This window comes from Phacochoerus africanus, chromosome 6 (genome assembly GCF_016906955.1).
Source record: "Phacochoerus africanus isolate WHEZ1 chromosome 6, ROS_Pafr_v1, whole genome shotgun sequence".
NCBI lineage: Eukaryota > Metazoa > Chordata > Mammalia > Artiodactyla > Suidae > Phacochoerus > Phacochoerus africanus.
This window is the reverse complement of record NC_062549.1, coordinates 8,157,653-8,171,882: the sequence shown is the minus strand read 5'-3', so window position 1 is coordinate 8,171,882 and position 14,230 is coordinate 8,157,653. Positions and strand designations below refer to the sequence as shown.

The 14,230-nt window shown below is 52.7% G+C and overlaps 1 pseudogene; it reads right to left on the bottom strand.

The window, feature by feature from the left end:
• Positions 1 to 4,801: 4,801 nt before the first annotated feature.
• Positions 4,802 to 7,004, bottom strand: LOC125128646 (cytochrome b-c1 complex subunit Rieske, mitochondrial-like; annotated as a pseudogene).
• Between the last annotated feature and the right edge of the window lie 7,226 nt (positions 7,005 to 14,230).

Here is a 14,230-nt window from a genome sequence, read left to right as displayed (position 1 = left end):
AGCAGCCATGGAAAACTAATACATCATTGTACTCTTTCAGAGGTGTATTTTATCCTGTCCTTGGACCAAACCTCAGGCATAGCTTATTACCTGCCTGATACTAAAACGTTCACTCCTGTCCAATACGAAAACCCCCAACGCACCATCCACAGCCCAGGTGGTTGGGGTGGGTGATGGGCAAATACTCGCAGAGCCAGAGTCTCAGTCCCCCCCTCTGTAAGCCCTGCACATGTGGCCTGGCACCCCTGCCACCCGCTACGTGTTCTCAGCCTTTGAGAACTGAGACAGGCAGCATCCCATTTTAACATCCTGCCATTGTCCTAATGCCTACTTTGCAGATTCGCCCTGCTGATGGAGGGTGCTGTGTCCATGAGCAGAAAAGAGTAAATTGCTGTCCTCAAGGCCTGGAGAGTTAGCCATCAATTCAGGGCAACTACTACGGACAAGCCAGCCCGTGAGAAAGGCAGGGGTCGGGGATGGAGTTGGAGGGTCCAAGGGCCAGGCTGTCTTGGCTCTGCCCTGGAACAGTGCTCAGAAAAGTCTGACCGGGAGTTCCCGTCCTGGCTCAGTGAGTTAAGAACCTGACCAGCAGGAGTTCCCGTCGTGGCGCAGTGGTTACGAATCTGATTAGGAACCATGAGGTTGCGGGTTCGGTCCCTGCCCTTGCTCAGTGGGTTAATGATCTGGCGTTGCCGTGAGCTGTGGTGTAGGTTGCAGACGCGGCTCGGATCCCGCGTTGCTGTGGCTCTGGCGTAGGCTGGTGGCTACAGCTCCGATTCAATCCCTAGCCTGGGAACCTCCATATGCTATGGGAGTGGCCCAAGAAATAGCAAAAACACACACACACAAAAAAAAGAAAAGAAAAGAAAAAAAAAGTACCTGACCAGTATCCACAAGGACACAGGTTCGATCCCTGGCCATGCACAGTGGGTTAAGGATCAGGCATTACTATGAGCTGTGGTGTAGGTCGCAGACATGGCTTAGATCCTGTGTTTCTGTGGCTGTGGCATAGGCCAGCAGCTGCATCTCTGATTTGACCCCTAGCCTGGGAACCTCCATATGCCGCAGGTGTGGCCCTAAAAAGACAAAAAAAAAAAAAAAAAAGGAGAGGGAAGAAGAGAGGGAGAGAGAGAGAAAGAAAAAGGGAAAAGGCTGGCTGCAGAGACCACAGTTAGACCCTTTGAGCTGGAGACCGTGAGCCCACATCACAGGAAAGAGCTGAGAGGCGTTTGCCTAGGGGCAATGGCCAGCCCTGCCCGGCTGCTCTCAGAACCCGCACCCAGCTCCCATTCTAGCACTTTCTCCTGCATAGAAGAGATGTCCCTGCAAGTCCCTGTCCATTACCAGATGGGCTAGGCCAGGACAGCCACAGAGACGTCACCAACTTCCCCTCACCTCAGCCGAGGGGCAGGAAGGGCCCAGAACATGCAGTATCAAGGCAAGGGTCACCACGGAGTCAGGAGGTCAGGGGGCACCAGTGAGAGCCACGGTGGCCTTCGGGATCACTACGGCAGGATCCAGGAAAGGAAGTGAAGACACATTCACTGTGAACCCAGCACTGGTCTGAGTCATCTTCCGGCTGAGCGGGTAGCGCTCAGGAAGGACAAGGAGATGAGGCAAGGAAGTTTCTCAAAGGGAAGTTGTAGCACAGCTGCGAGTCCCCTTCCTCCAAGACCCTGTGCAGCGACCCTGCAGTGTCGGGCACCCGGGGACTCCAGGATCCCCATCGGAGCTGGGAAGACAGGGACAGCTCCTCCTGGACCAGCCAAGGATGTCAGGCAATGGGTCCAAGACAGGTCTGCCCAGTGCGTGACAGTCACCTGGGATGCCTCTTCCCAAACTTTTGAGAATACATAGGTCTCCAGGCTCCGAAATCTACATTTTCAAGTAAGCAATACCTGCGTGTAAGGGAGTTCCCTGATGGCCTAGAAGTTAAGGATTCGGCATTGTCACTGCTGTGGCCTGGGTTCGAGCCCTAGCCCGAGAACTTCCACATGCCCAGGCTTAGCCAAAAAAAGCAAAACTAAAACAAAACCAAAAAACCCTGTACTTGGAGTTCCCTTTGTGGCTCAGGGGGTTAAGAACTTGACTAGTATCGATGAAGATGCAGGTCTGATCCCTGGCCTCGCTCAGTGGGTTAAGGATCTGTGCATTGCTGTGAGCTGTGGTGTAAGTCACAGAGGCTGCTCAGAACTTGTTGCTGTGGCTGTGGCAGCTCCGATTCGACCCCTAGCCTGAGAACCACCCTGTGCCGCAGGTGCGGCCCTAAAAAGACCCAAACCCTGTCCTTAAGGACTTAGCTCCCTTGGTCCTCCATCTGCCATAATCCCCCTTTCCCACCTTCTCACTGTTCTCATCTTGGTTCAGTCCCCAAGACCAAACCCTGAGACTCAGGACAGTGTGAATTTATTCTATTCGTGATGTATCAGCTTCATACGCTTGATTTCCTGCTGAGAACGAAGAAGCAACCTCCCTCCCCTCACGTAACTTCCAGAAGCTCAGTAACAGTGTAATTCGTATTTCTTCTCCTGGAATTCCACTTTCCCACACCCCCCAGCCTGCTCCTTAAATGCGAAGTGTGTCTGCACCCGGGGGCCTCTTCTTTTTTGCTCTCCTTGCTCTGAGATTCCTTTCATTCTGCAACCTCACCCAAGCCTCATACGCATTGTTCCCTAGGCGGTTCCACAGCGGAAAACCAGTTAACCTCCTGTTAAGATTAAGACTGTATCTACATGGTGCACAGGCCAAGCTGAGAGCTAGAATGACGCGTCCTGTTCTCTCGGTCCATGATTCAGCCCCTGGGCATCTCAGGAGAGCTATTCCCAGCCTCAAAAGTAACTTCTCTTTTTTTGGTACTCCATCGGTTCCCCAAAGGAGTTTCTGTTTAGATCATAATATTATCGTATAGCTTCTTGTTTTATTTTACATTTATAATCTCTTTTTCCCTCTCTCTCCTCTTCCCTCCCTCCCTTCCTTCTTCCATTTCCATCTGTCTGTCTTTCCTATCTTGAAGGTGTGTGTATGTTCTTACCTCACCCTTAATGGGTTTCAGCCGGGTTTGGGAGTCACCGCCGTCAGGGCAAGAAAGTATGTGGCTTTGGGGTTCAGACAGGATGCTGACCCAGCGCCTGGCCCACTGAATGACCCAAACGCCACCACCCTCCACCAGTCGGGGCACTGACTCTGCCTAGAAAACATGGACAAGTCGCCACTCTTCTGGCACCGCTGTGAGGCTCCTACAAGGCCAGAAAATCCATGTCCCGCATAACTGCAAATTGATGGGCAATCCCCGGAAGACGTTTTCACAGCCCATATGTGCTTCTGTTCAGCTCATTCCCCACCTTGGGCCAAGCCCTCTGCTTGGTGCTGAAGATACAAAGGTAAATAGTTCCTGTGCTTGAGGATCTAGAGGGGCTCTCAGACACATAAGCAGTGGGTTTCAGGGCAAGGCAGGGACTGTGATGGTAGGAAATAAATAGAGGTTTTGGGAGCCAGAGGGGGCTCCAAAGTCAGACAGGGGCATGTTCCTAGAAAGGTGACCACAGGCTGAGTTCAGAGGATGAATACTTATAGGCCTGGCGGTCCCGTCCTGGCACAGCAGAAACGAATCTGACTAGGAACCATGAGGACGCAGATTCAATCCCTGGCCTTGCTCAGTGGGTTAAGGATCCGGCATTGCTGTGAGCTGTGGTATAGGTCACAGACGCAGCTGGGATCTGGCATTGCTGTGGCTGTGGCGTAGGCCAGCGTCTGCAGCTCCGATTCAACCCCTACCCTGGGAACCTCCATATGCCACACATACGGGCCTAAAAAGACATAAATAAATAAATAAATAAGCCTGGCGTGGACAGCTTAGGGGTGTGGGGATGGTGCTGTAGCCCCCCTCCCCTCCAGGAGCAAAGTCACAGCTCCATCCCGGCAGTTGAACAGGAGCCCTAAGGCTGTGATCACCTCTGGTGAGCTTACATGATTGGAAGCCGCCTCCATCCCGCTTCCCTGGGGAGCCCCAGCTCCCTTCTGAGTTCCTTGCCCCTCAGCTCCCTATCCACCCTCCCAGGGCTCCTGGGGTTTCGACCCTCCTCTCCTTTGCTGGTCCTGCCTCCACCCTCCGCCCCAGCAGGTGTGCAGCTTCCCACCCCCAGGGCCAGGCTGCTCACATCCGTGCTGGCACCCCCGGCCCCACCGTGCCTGCGTGAGCCAAGGTTCTGTGCCTTTCTGAGGTCGGAAAATGAGTCACAGTGGGGAAACAGACAAGTGAGGGGACTTTACCCAGGAGCATGGGGGCAGTGACCGAGGTCTGGGGCTCTGCCGAAGGGCTGCCTGGCCTGGAGGGTGGGCTGGGTTCACAGAGGAGCTGGGGCCCAAGGTGGGTCCACTGTCTTGTCCTTTTCTAAGGTGGCCCCTGGGATCTTCTCATCCTCTTTGTCTCTTTATATTTAACTATGAAGACCATATTTATTTTTACACTTTAATTTTAGATTTTAAAATTAAAATATAAAAACATTTTAGTTTTCTTTTAGATTTCACAAATATCTTATATATTGGTCTGTAATTTTTAATTGGACTTAACTATCAAAGACACTGCACCTTTGATGTCTTTGAGCAAAACAATGTTTTATTAGGTGAATGCTTGCAAGTATTCAACATAAAATTCAATTTACTTCACATGTTTGCAAATACATTGTCAGCAATTCTTAAATATTTCAAATCAACTAATTCTAAGGAGAGAAGGTTTGTTCTCAAATAACTCTTCTGAGGTGATACAAAGACTGAAGGCAGCCGATGATTTGAGTCCGGGTCTCTAACCAACAATTACTAAGTCATGACTGATGAACTCATATACAGGCGCTTCTAGGTTGAGAGGCGCAGGCCCCCTCCTGATCCTGCCAGATGCATCGCAGTGTGACCCATGGCAGGGGCAGTAAAAAGCACCAAAATCTCCTGCATTTGCAGTGGAAACACAAGCAAGATGAGTACAAGCACCTGTTAAGATAACCCATTCAGGAGTTCCTGTCGTGGCTCAGTGGTTAACGAATCCGACTCGGAACCAGGAGGTTGCAGGTTCGATCCCTGGCCTCGCTCAGTGGCATTGCCGTGAGCTGTGGCATAGGTCGTGGACGCCTCTCGGGTCCTGCGTTGCCGTGGCCGTGGTGCAGGCTGGTGGCTACAGTTCCGATTAGACCCCTAGCCTGGGAAGCTCCAAATGCCGCAGGTGAAAACAAACAAACAAAGAGATACCCCATTCAGGCTTCCTTTCTCATTCTAAATCATGCCGGGGGTCCCTCAGCTGGGCCAATGCAGCTGCAGCTTCCTGGTCAGTTTCCCTCTTGGTTCACAGAGGTTTGCCTCCCCATTTGAAAGCCATGTTCTTGCCCTCTGGAATAGCGGATAACTTGATTTCAATTTTCACCACGGCCAACACATCAGCAGAAGCACTCATGCTGCAAACAAATTGGGAGACGACATTCTTGGCAGCATATGCAACACCCACTGCAGTTATTGCAGTTACCAAACAGGAGAAACCTCGTCTAGCAGCGCTGCTCTCCTTTGAAGACTTTGTCCCACCTAACACGTCGGTGCGACGGCAGTCAGAGAAGTCAGGCGCTCTGCTATCCGTGTGGGAATAACAAACAGAAGCAGGATATTGAGGCTATGGAGGTGACCAAAGGCCAGCCTTTGGCCTGGCCACTCAGCGACTCCTGGCACAGGAAGGGCCACTTCTCGTTTAGCATTGGCGACTCCGAGGTGGTGGGCAGCGCGGCCTGTATCAGAGGCCGCAGTGCACCTGCCACCCCGCGGGATGTGCCCACCACCCCACAGCGCGCCTGCCACCCTGCATAAGACAGGTGCAAAAGCACCTGAGCGGACAGCGCCAGACAACCTTAAATATTTTTAAATATTTATATTTAAACGGTCTCCCTTCCGTTGGAATAATCCCTCCTCCTTACTTCCGTGCACAGGTCTGGCTGTCCCCAAACAGCCCTGAGCCAGCTGCGTGCCTGGCCAGCAGTGGGCTGATGAGAGGGGAGGGCCATTGGCTCTCTCCCGAGGACCCAGCATTTTATCTCCCTGATGAGCTGGAGCCAGTGATGGAAGAGCTGGGGGAAGGGTGTCAGGGGAAGAAAAACCCAGCAAACCAGATAAGGGGAGGGCCCGTCCCACCCCCAACAGCAGAGAGAAGACCCAGGACTTCCGGGCCTGTCCCCTTAGGTGGAAAATCAGTGTGACCTCAGACACCTGCCTGGGTGTCTGGACCCATGTGGTCCTGGAGGGGGACAAGGCAGCCTGGAAACACCAAAGCTCGGCCTCAGGAGCCAAAGCCACCGTTCTTTCCTCCTTCCGGGGCCCCTTCGAGCCCAGGGCCTCTGGCCTTTCCGAAGCGTGGTCTGTCTAACTGTAAAGCGGGGAGTCAATGACTTCAGGCACAGCGTGGTGAGACTCCAACAGCTCAGGGCCCCAAAGGCCTTGCTGGTGGCTCTGGTGGCCTGGTCGATGGCCAGTTAGCAGAGGGCGCGCCAGGCCCGTTACACACAGGCTCTGTACCTGGCCCGCTCTGTGTCCTAGAGAAGGTTACTTACCCCCTCTGGGCACCCACGGAGTTAGTGGTGAAATGGCTACGTCTATGCCTCTCAGTGGCGTGAATGCATTCACATCCATTGACGGCGCCTGGAAGCTGCTGTGCAAGAGCAACTGCTCGGGAGGGACGGTCATCCCTGAGAATAATATTAGCAACTGGGAGGAGCCTGCTCTCCTGATACAGTGCTTTTCATTTAGAGTTTCCTGGCCTTTAGCCATGGCCCTTCTCACTTTGTTCCACAGCGTAGACGAACACGGTTTGTTCGGGGTTCTCTCCCAGACGAGTCTGAAGCCCTCAGCTCATTACCCTTTGAAGGATGAGCTATAAATACACCGGGTCATTAAAAAGAGGAAGAAGTGCACCTGGGCAGCCAAGAACATGTAAATTCGGCCGGAGGAGACTTCAGGGCCCAGAGCCCACCCGGCATCATGGTCTCCCCCTCTGCGCTTCTAGGTCAGGGACCACAGGCCCGCTGGCTGTCCCCTCAGGGGCCTCCGGAAACCACCCCCCCCCCCCGGGGTCCCTCAGGAGGGTCACAAATGCAGACAGCCTCACGCTCCGGGGAGAGAGGGAAGTGGCCCCTGGTGGGGAGGGTCCAGGGCTTGGTCCCAGCAGGTGTGAGAATTCCGTCTGTGGACGGGAGGCGTCCAGAGGGTCTCAAAGCTGGAGGGTCCAAGAGGAAAGAGGAGGTGCAGTGTAAAAGCTGGGTGATCTTGTGGGGGTCGTTGAACCCCCGAGGCCCAGTTTTCCCATCTGTACGATGGGATGCCCTCAGGCATTAGAGGAAGATGCGTGAAGTCACCTGCCATGTAAGAGATGGTCAGCCAAAGTCAGCTTCTGTTTCTCTTGCCTCTTCACAGTATTATCATTTCCATTTTGTAGCCCCAGCCCTTAGAAAGTTCTCGGCACAGTGAGTGCTCCGTGATTGCTTTTCAGAAGGATGGAGGAGAGCTTAGGGATCCCAGGATTGGCCAGAATTCTCAAGGGTGCACAGAGTTCATTGCAGGGTGAGGTAGACTGAACACTGGCCCTGCCAACCCGGCGAGCCCTGATTCCTGGAAGCATGAATACATTGTTACATGACAAAGGGGGCTCAGCAGATGTGGTTAAGGTTGGGGCCTTAAGAAAGGAAGGTCTCTGGAGGATCTAGTTGAAGCAGGGACCAATCTAATCACCAATCCCTTAAAAGCAGAGAACTTGCTCTGGCTGGTGGTGGAAGAGATGCTGCAGAAGGGGAGGGTGTGGAAATCCCAATCATGAGAAGGATTCAATGTACCATCGCTGCTTCTGAGATGCGGGGGCCTACATACAAGGACTCAGGAGCTAAGGGTTTCCCCACCACCCCCCTGACAGCCAACAGGGACCTCAGTCCTACAACCTCCAGGGACTAGATTCTGCCAACAACCTGAAGGAGCTTGGAAGTGAATTCTTCCACAGAACGTCCAGTCCAGGAGTTCCCATTGTGGCTCAGCAGGTTAAGAACCTGACTAGTATTTGTGAGGATGCGGGTTCAATCCTTGGCCTCACTCAGTGGGTTAAGGAACCGGAGTTGCCACAAGCTGTGGCATAGATCTCAGATGCGGCTCAGATTAGGTGAGGCTGTGGCTGTGGTGTAGGCTTGAAGCTGCAGCTCTGATTTGACCCCTAGCCTGGGAACTTCCACATGCCACAGGTGTGGCCCCAAAAAGAAAAGAAAAAAAAAAAAAGAAAAGAAAAGAAGGAAGAGCAGCCCAGTCACCACCTTGACTTTAGCCTGGGGTGGCCATGGCAGACTTCTGACCTATAGAAACTGTGCGAGAATAAATCAGTATTGTTTTCAACCCATTTGTTCTGCCAGCAACAGAAAACCAGTGCACAGAGCCTCCAGGTTATAAGGAAGTCAGAACCTCCACGCTTCCTGGCTCCTGTAGACACATACCAAACACACTGGAGTGAACCCATCACCAGCATCTGCTGAGAGCCAGGTCCCATGCTAGTCGCTTGCACATACCTCTCTTCCTGAAACATCATACCAGAGGTTAAGAAATCTTATCATGTGGCTACCAAGGCCCATGGACCATTAGACCTTGGCCTTTGAGGCACCAGGCAGGATAAATTAAGACAAGACCTTTTCACTGGGGGAATCTTGGGGGAATTGTATGGGAATTGAGCTTATCCCACACAATGGGAGTCCAGCCATGTTCCAGACGACTTGAGATTTCCCCAAAGATCTCCCAAGCCCCCTGGAGCGCTCTGGTCCTGAGTTCCTTCCCGTTGATGACATCCCCTCACCACCACGTAATACCTCCATCCATTTGGTGGGTTGTGCAGACAGGTGGAGAATTCGTGGCGTGTGGGGGGGGGGGGAACAGGGAGCAGGTGGAGGAAACTTAGCTGGGAAGACAGTTTGTTGCCCCTCCCACTTTGAACTTTGATATCTTAAGTAGGTCATGCCCAACAAGGGGTGGAAATCCTTTAGCTGTGGTTTCACGTGGTATATTACGGTAAAAGCCACCATTCTCCTCTCTCCTCACCCCTTTTCTTGCTTCACAGAGGCTGAAACTGGGTCAAAGATTTGGGTGCCTGATGGTTTAGACCGAGACATGGCAAATGAGATCAGTTGGACCAAAAATGTTTCCAGTTTTTTTTTTTTTTTCTTATCTTTTTAGGGCTGCATGTGTGGCCTATGGAAGTTCCCAGGCTAGGGGTCAAATTGGAGCTGCAGCTGCCAGCCACCACCACAGCCACATCGGCTCCTTAACCCACTGAGTGAGGCCAGGGCTCAAACCCGTATCCTCATGAATACTGGTCAGGTTCCTTAACACTGAGCTGCAACGGGAACTCCTGTCTCCAGTTTCAATATTAGAAATCTGCCCTGATTTAATCATTATTTCTATCATCCTCCCCCCCTTTTACTGATGAGAGAGTACGTTGGGGGGATTTTTTTTTTTTTTTTCGGTATTTTCCTATTAAAGCATAGTTGATTTACATTGTGCCAATTTCTGCTGTACAGCAAAGTGAAGCTGGGAGGATTTATGTAAGGTTCTAAAGTGTCCAGAAATGTCCAGGAGAAGCCACTGTGAGACACGAAGGCAAGATCGCCATGCGTGGCCGCAAACTGTAACCCTGACCACGGCCGAGCTCTCCTGGGGTTGCCCCGGGCCGCTCCCTAAAGTTCCTCGTTTCCTTCTCCTGTGAAGCGAGCAGTGAAAAATGCATTTCACCCAAATCCAGAGAAGTCTCAAGAAATCTGGCCCAAGGCCACGCCCTGCCAGGGATTTGGACCTAGAAGTCTGGCCTGAGGTTTTGAGCTGTGAATGTCTCTGCAAGGCTGCCTCTGTTGGATGGGAGAGGCGGGGCCTTTGCGGCTGGCTCTCTGAAGGATGGGCCGAAATTAAGCAGGCGGGGGAAGCAGGGCCTTGCTGGGCAGAGGCCCCTATCAGGAGGCAAAGTTCAGGGTGCGCCTGCGGGGATACTGGAGAGTCATCTAAGTTGATCTTGAAAATCTAAACTGACCTGGAAATCCTCTCGCCAAGTCCGGTCGACACAGCTATGACATGGGCCCTCTCAACGGTGGCAGGTGGGCTGGGAGGATTGGGGAGCTGGGGGTGGTCTGGGTATTCCAGCCCCCACAAGAGGCCAAAACAACTTCTCCAGCTCCGCTTCTGCAGCCCTGGAGACTGTCCAGAGGAGACGACAACCCCTGCTGGGGACAGAGGAGCCTCCAGGGGCTCCCCCTCTCCAGTGACTTCACTGGCTACAGAGCCACCCAGCCAGACAGCAGGTGACATCATGACCACAGCTGTGGGCCAGCTCGCCAGGTGACATCACAGGGCCCAAATTGCTCCTGAATAAGTTAGCAGTGGGGAGAGAGGGAGCAGGGTCACCGGGGCCTCTGCTGCCAGCCCCTGTTGGTTCTTCTGGAACCTTCTGGGGGTCTGAACCTGCTGCTGTTTAGATCCATTGGTGCCTAACAACTCTGATTGCAGAGATAAGGGTCATCACTAAAAGCAAACTAGCCGAAGGAGAGAAATGAACTCACCCCAAACCCCGTACCCAGAGATGGTCACGCCCATTGCTCAGAGCGTTATAATCTTTCTGCTGTGTATTTACAAACATGTTCCTATGGCGTATCATCAGGTACACACTAAACAGAAAGGGAAACGTATACAACATACGGTTTTGGAACCTACTTTAAAAAAATTATTTTATTTTTTTGCTTTTTAGGGCCACACTCACAGCATATGGAGATTCCCAGGCTAGGGGTCGAATCAGAGCTCCAGCTGCTGGCCTACACCACAGCCACAGCTATGCCAGATCTGAGCTGCATCTGTGACCTACACCACAGCTCACAGCAACACCGGATCCTTCATCCACTGAGCGGGGCCAGGGATTGAACTCACATCCTCATGGATACTAGTCAGATTCGTTTCTGCTGTGCCAAAAAGGGAATTCAAAAAAAAAAAAAAGACCTTTTAAATCAAACGTGGACACTTACTGTGACACTAATTATTCTTCTGAGTAATTGGTAACCATGCCATCTCACGCTAGTACTGATCTTACAGTGTTGGAGGAGGTGGGGCTCAGCTACCTTGAGTAAAAATCATAGAGAGCCAGTACTGACCTTGAAAATCTCCTAAAAGTGTCCACTAGGTACAGTCATGGTATAAAGTAAGCCCTTTCGTTTTATTTTTATTTATTTATTTGTAATGGCTGCGCCTGTGGCATATGGAAGTTCCTAGGCCCGGGGTCAAATCGGAGCTGCAACTGCCAGCCTAGGCCAGAGATGGCTTGCATTTATGGGCATCTGGTTCCAAAAGTTTCCATATTTTCATCGTGTTATTACTAATGACCTCGTGCATAGAGCTGAATATTCACAAGTTACGGCAAGGGCGATGCACGTTCAGCCTGCTCTGCAGGGCTAGGCCTCCCTCAGCCGCATCTTTCCCTGTCACCAAGGACCAAGGAGAGCTGAGCGTCCCAACAGCCCCCCGCCACAGAGACCACATCCTAGAGCTCTGTCGCCCCAGAGACTCCCACTCCCAGCCTCTTCCATAAACTCAGCTCTCTTGAGAGGGTCCGCTGTCTGGGACGTTTATAATGCGTCTGACTCCACACCAACTCAGGCAAGCAGGTTGCAGAGAGAACAGTTCTCACCTGCAATTCACAGATGGGAAACTCAGGCTCAGAAAGGGCGAGTGACTTCACCACCCTCACGGAGCTGGTCCCTGGGGTCTCCTGCGGGGTGTTCCTCTGACACCAGCCCCAGAGCACCTTTCCATCACAACGCTCCTTCTGTCACCCACTGTCACGCCGTGTTTTAGCACATGGTGGGGAAATAAGCCGCTTCTCCAGAGGGAGAGTTGGGGCAATACCTTCAAGGAGCTGTGGCAGGATCAGGACTCAGGACTCCTACCCCAGGCCAGGGTTCGTGTGACCCTGCTTGTCCCTGGAGAGGCCCCTGTAGGCTCATAGCCTGGTGACAGACAAGAGGTGGATTTCAGCCACTGCCCTGTCCCTGGCAGGGACTAAGTAGCCTGGTGGGGACTCAGCCGAGGCTGCCGTGCAGGATGGGGCTTCCCCTGCCAGATACAGCAAGTGTGTCTGCATCGCTCAACCGAGGTCTCTGCTGCTGACCACGGCTCTCCTTCGTCCTGGCTGGACGCATATTTATAATGTCATAAGTCAAAATTTGTCATATTTTTCCTTTTCAATTCTTTGTTCAAGGTTTTTTTTTTTGTCTTTTTACCTTTTTAGGGCTGCACATGTGGCATATGGACATTGCCAGGCTAGGAGTCGAATCAGAGCTGCAGCTGCCAGCCTACACCACAGCCACAGCAACATGGGATCCGAGCCGCGTCTGTGACCTACACCGCAGCTCATAGCAACACCGGATCCTTAACCCATGGAGCGAGGCCAGGGGTCTTCACCCACATCCTCATGGAGCCGGTCTGATTCGTTACCACTGAGTCACAACAGGAACTCCCTTTGTTCAGGTTTTTAAAGGGGCAGAATTTCTTCCGGCCAGGCCAGCCCCACCCCAACTCTGCTGGGGAAATGGGCTGCTGAACACCCAAAGCTCCAAGTTTCTGGCTGAGAGGCTGGTCTTTTCTGTTGTAGAGACCAGCTCAGGGGCGAGGGAAGAAAGAACTGAATTGCAGAACCGCCCCTGCTGAAGTCCTGGAGCCAGAGCGGCAGGTGGTGTGACATCCCCATCGTTTTCTCTGCCTTTTCCCCCCTTCTCCCTCCTCCTTCCTGTGAAGCCTCCCCGCCCCCTTGGGCACCAGGAACTCTCTGCTCTGCCCCCCAGAGAATTTCTCTCACTGCCCCGTTACCATTTAGAATGCTGGCGTGTAATCAGTAACTTGCCTCTTTGCATCTCTGGACAGTGAGCACTTCAAGGGCTGGAAATGGGTTTTACTGGTTTCTGCAGTTTAAAAGCATATGTAAATGACCTCATGTCCCAAACTCTCCAACCTTTGCTGTAGTTACTCTTTCTTTCTTTTCTTTCTTCTCTCTCTCTCTCTCTCTTCTTTCTTCTTTCTTCTTTTTCTTCTTCTTTCTTTCTTTTATTTATTTCTTATTTATTTCTTTCTTTCTTTTCTTTCTTCTCTGAATTCTTGCCTTCTCTCCTTCTCTCCTTCTCTCTTTCTCTCTTTCTTTCTTGTCTTTTTGTCTTTTTAGGGCCCCATCCGCGGCATATGGAGGTTCCCAGGCTAGGGGTCTAATCGGAGCTGTAGCTGCCAGCGTACACCACAGCCACAGCAATGCAGGATCTGAGCCACGTCTGCAACCTACACCACAGCTCATGGCAATGCTGGATCCTTAACCCACTAAGCGAGGCCAGGGATGAACCTCCGAGGCCAGGGATGAACCTCCGTCCTCATGAATGCTAGTCAGGTTCCCTCGGCTGAGCCATGACAGGAACTCCTGTGGTTACTTTTTCTGCTAAGGAGAACAAATGGCCCTGACTCCCATCCCTCATTGCCCTCCCCTTGAAAAATGAGGTGGCCTAGGGACTGAATCCGAGTGGCCTGCACAGTAAGCCACTGAGGATGGGGACCCCTCCTCCTGGCCAAGAGGGCCGCACTTGATCTGAGCTTCCCTCTAGCCCCGGTCTTGCGGCCACAGCAGCTAATGTCTGGGACATCAGCCTCCGGCGGTCCTCCAGCCCTCCCAAGTGCTGGGTGGCTGGTTTCCTAGAAAACAGCTGTAAACAGCCGGCACCGGAAAGCAGACCTCCTGACCCTGGGAACCTGTGCAAATCCCCACCAGCGAGGCTGACTTCTCACTAGAGAGGCGGCTATGCCCCCCATGGGGCAGAGCCAAGCTGGCCCATTCTGCTCTGTGGGTGATGAAAGGACAGGGTTGTTGCGACACCTCCTCTTGCCATCCATCCTTGGAGGTTTCCCTTTGGCCGGGGAAACCAGTCCTGTGCCAGTGAACTCGTGGCATTCATTCCCCACCCAGATGGCTGGCCACCTGTGATGCCCTGGCAATGGGCCAGTGTGTACAACAAGGACGCGCCCCCCCCCAAACACACACACACGTGCTCACACTTTCTCTCCCTCCCCAGGGTGACCCTCTGAACCCAGGGCCCCTTGCTCACCCTCTGCCCCCTGCACCTGGTGCCTGCTCCCTGAAATGCCCCCGCCCCCGCCCTGTCCCTGGGGT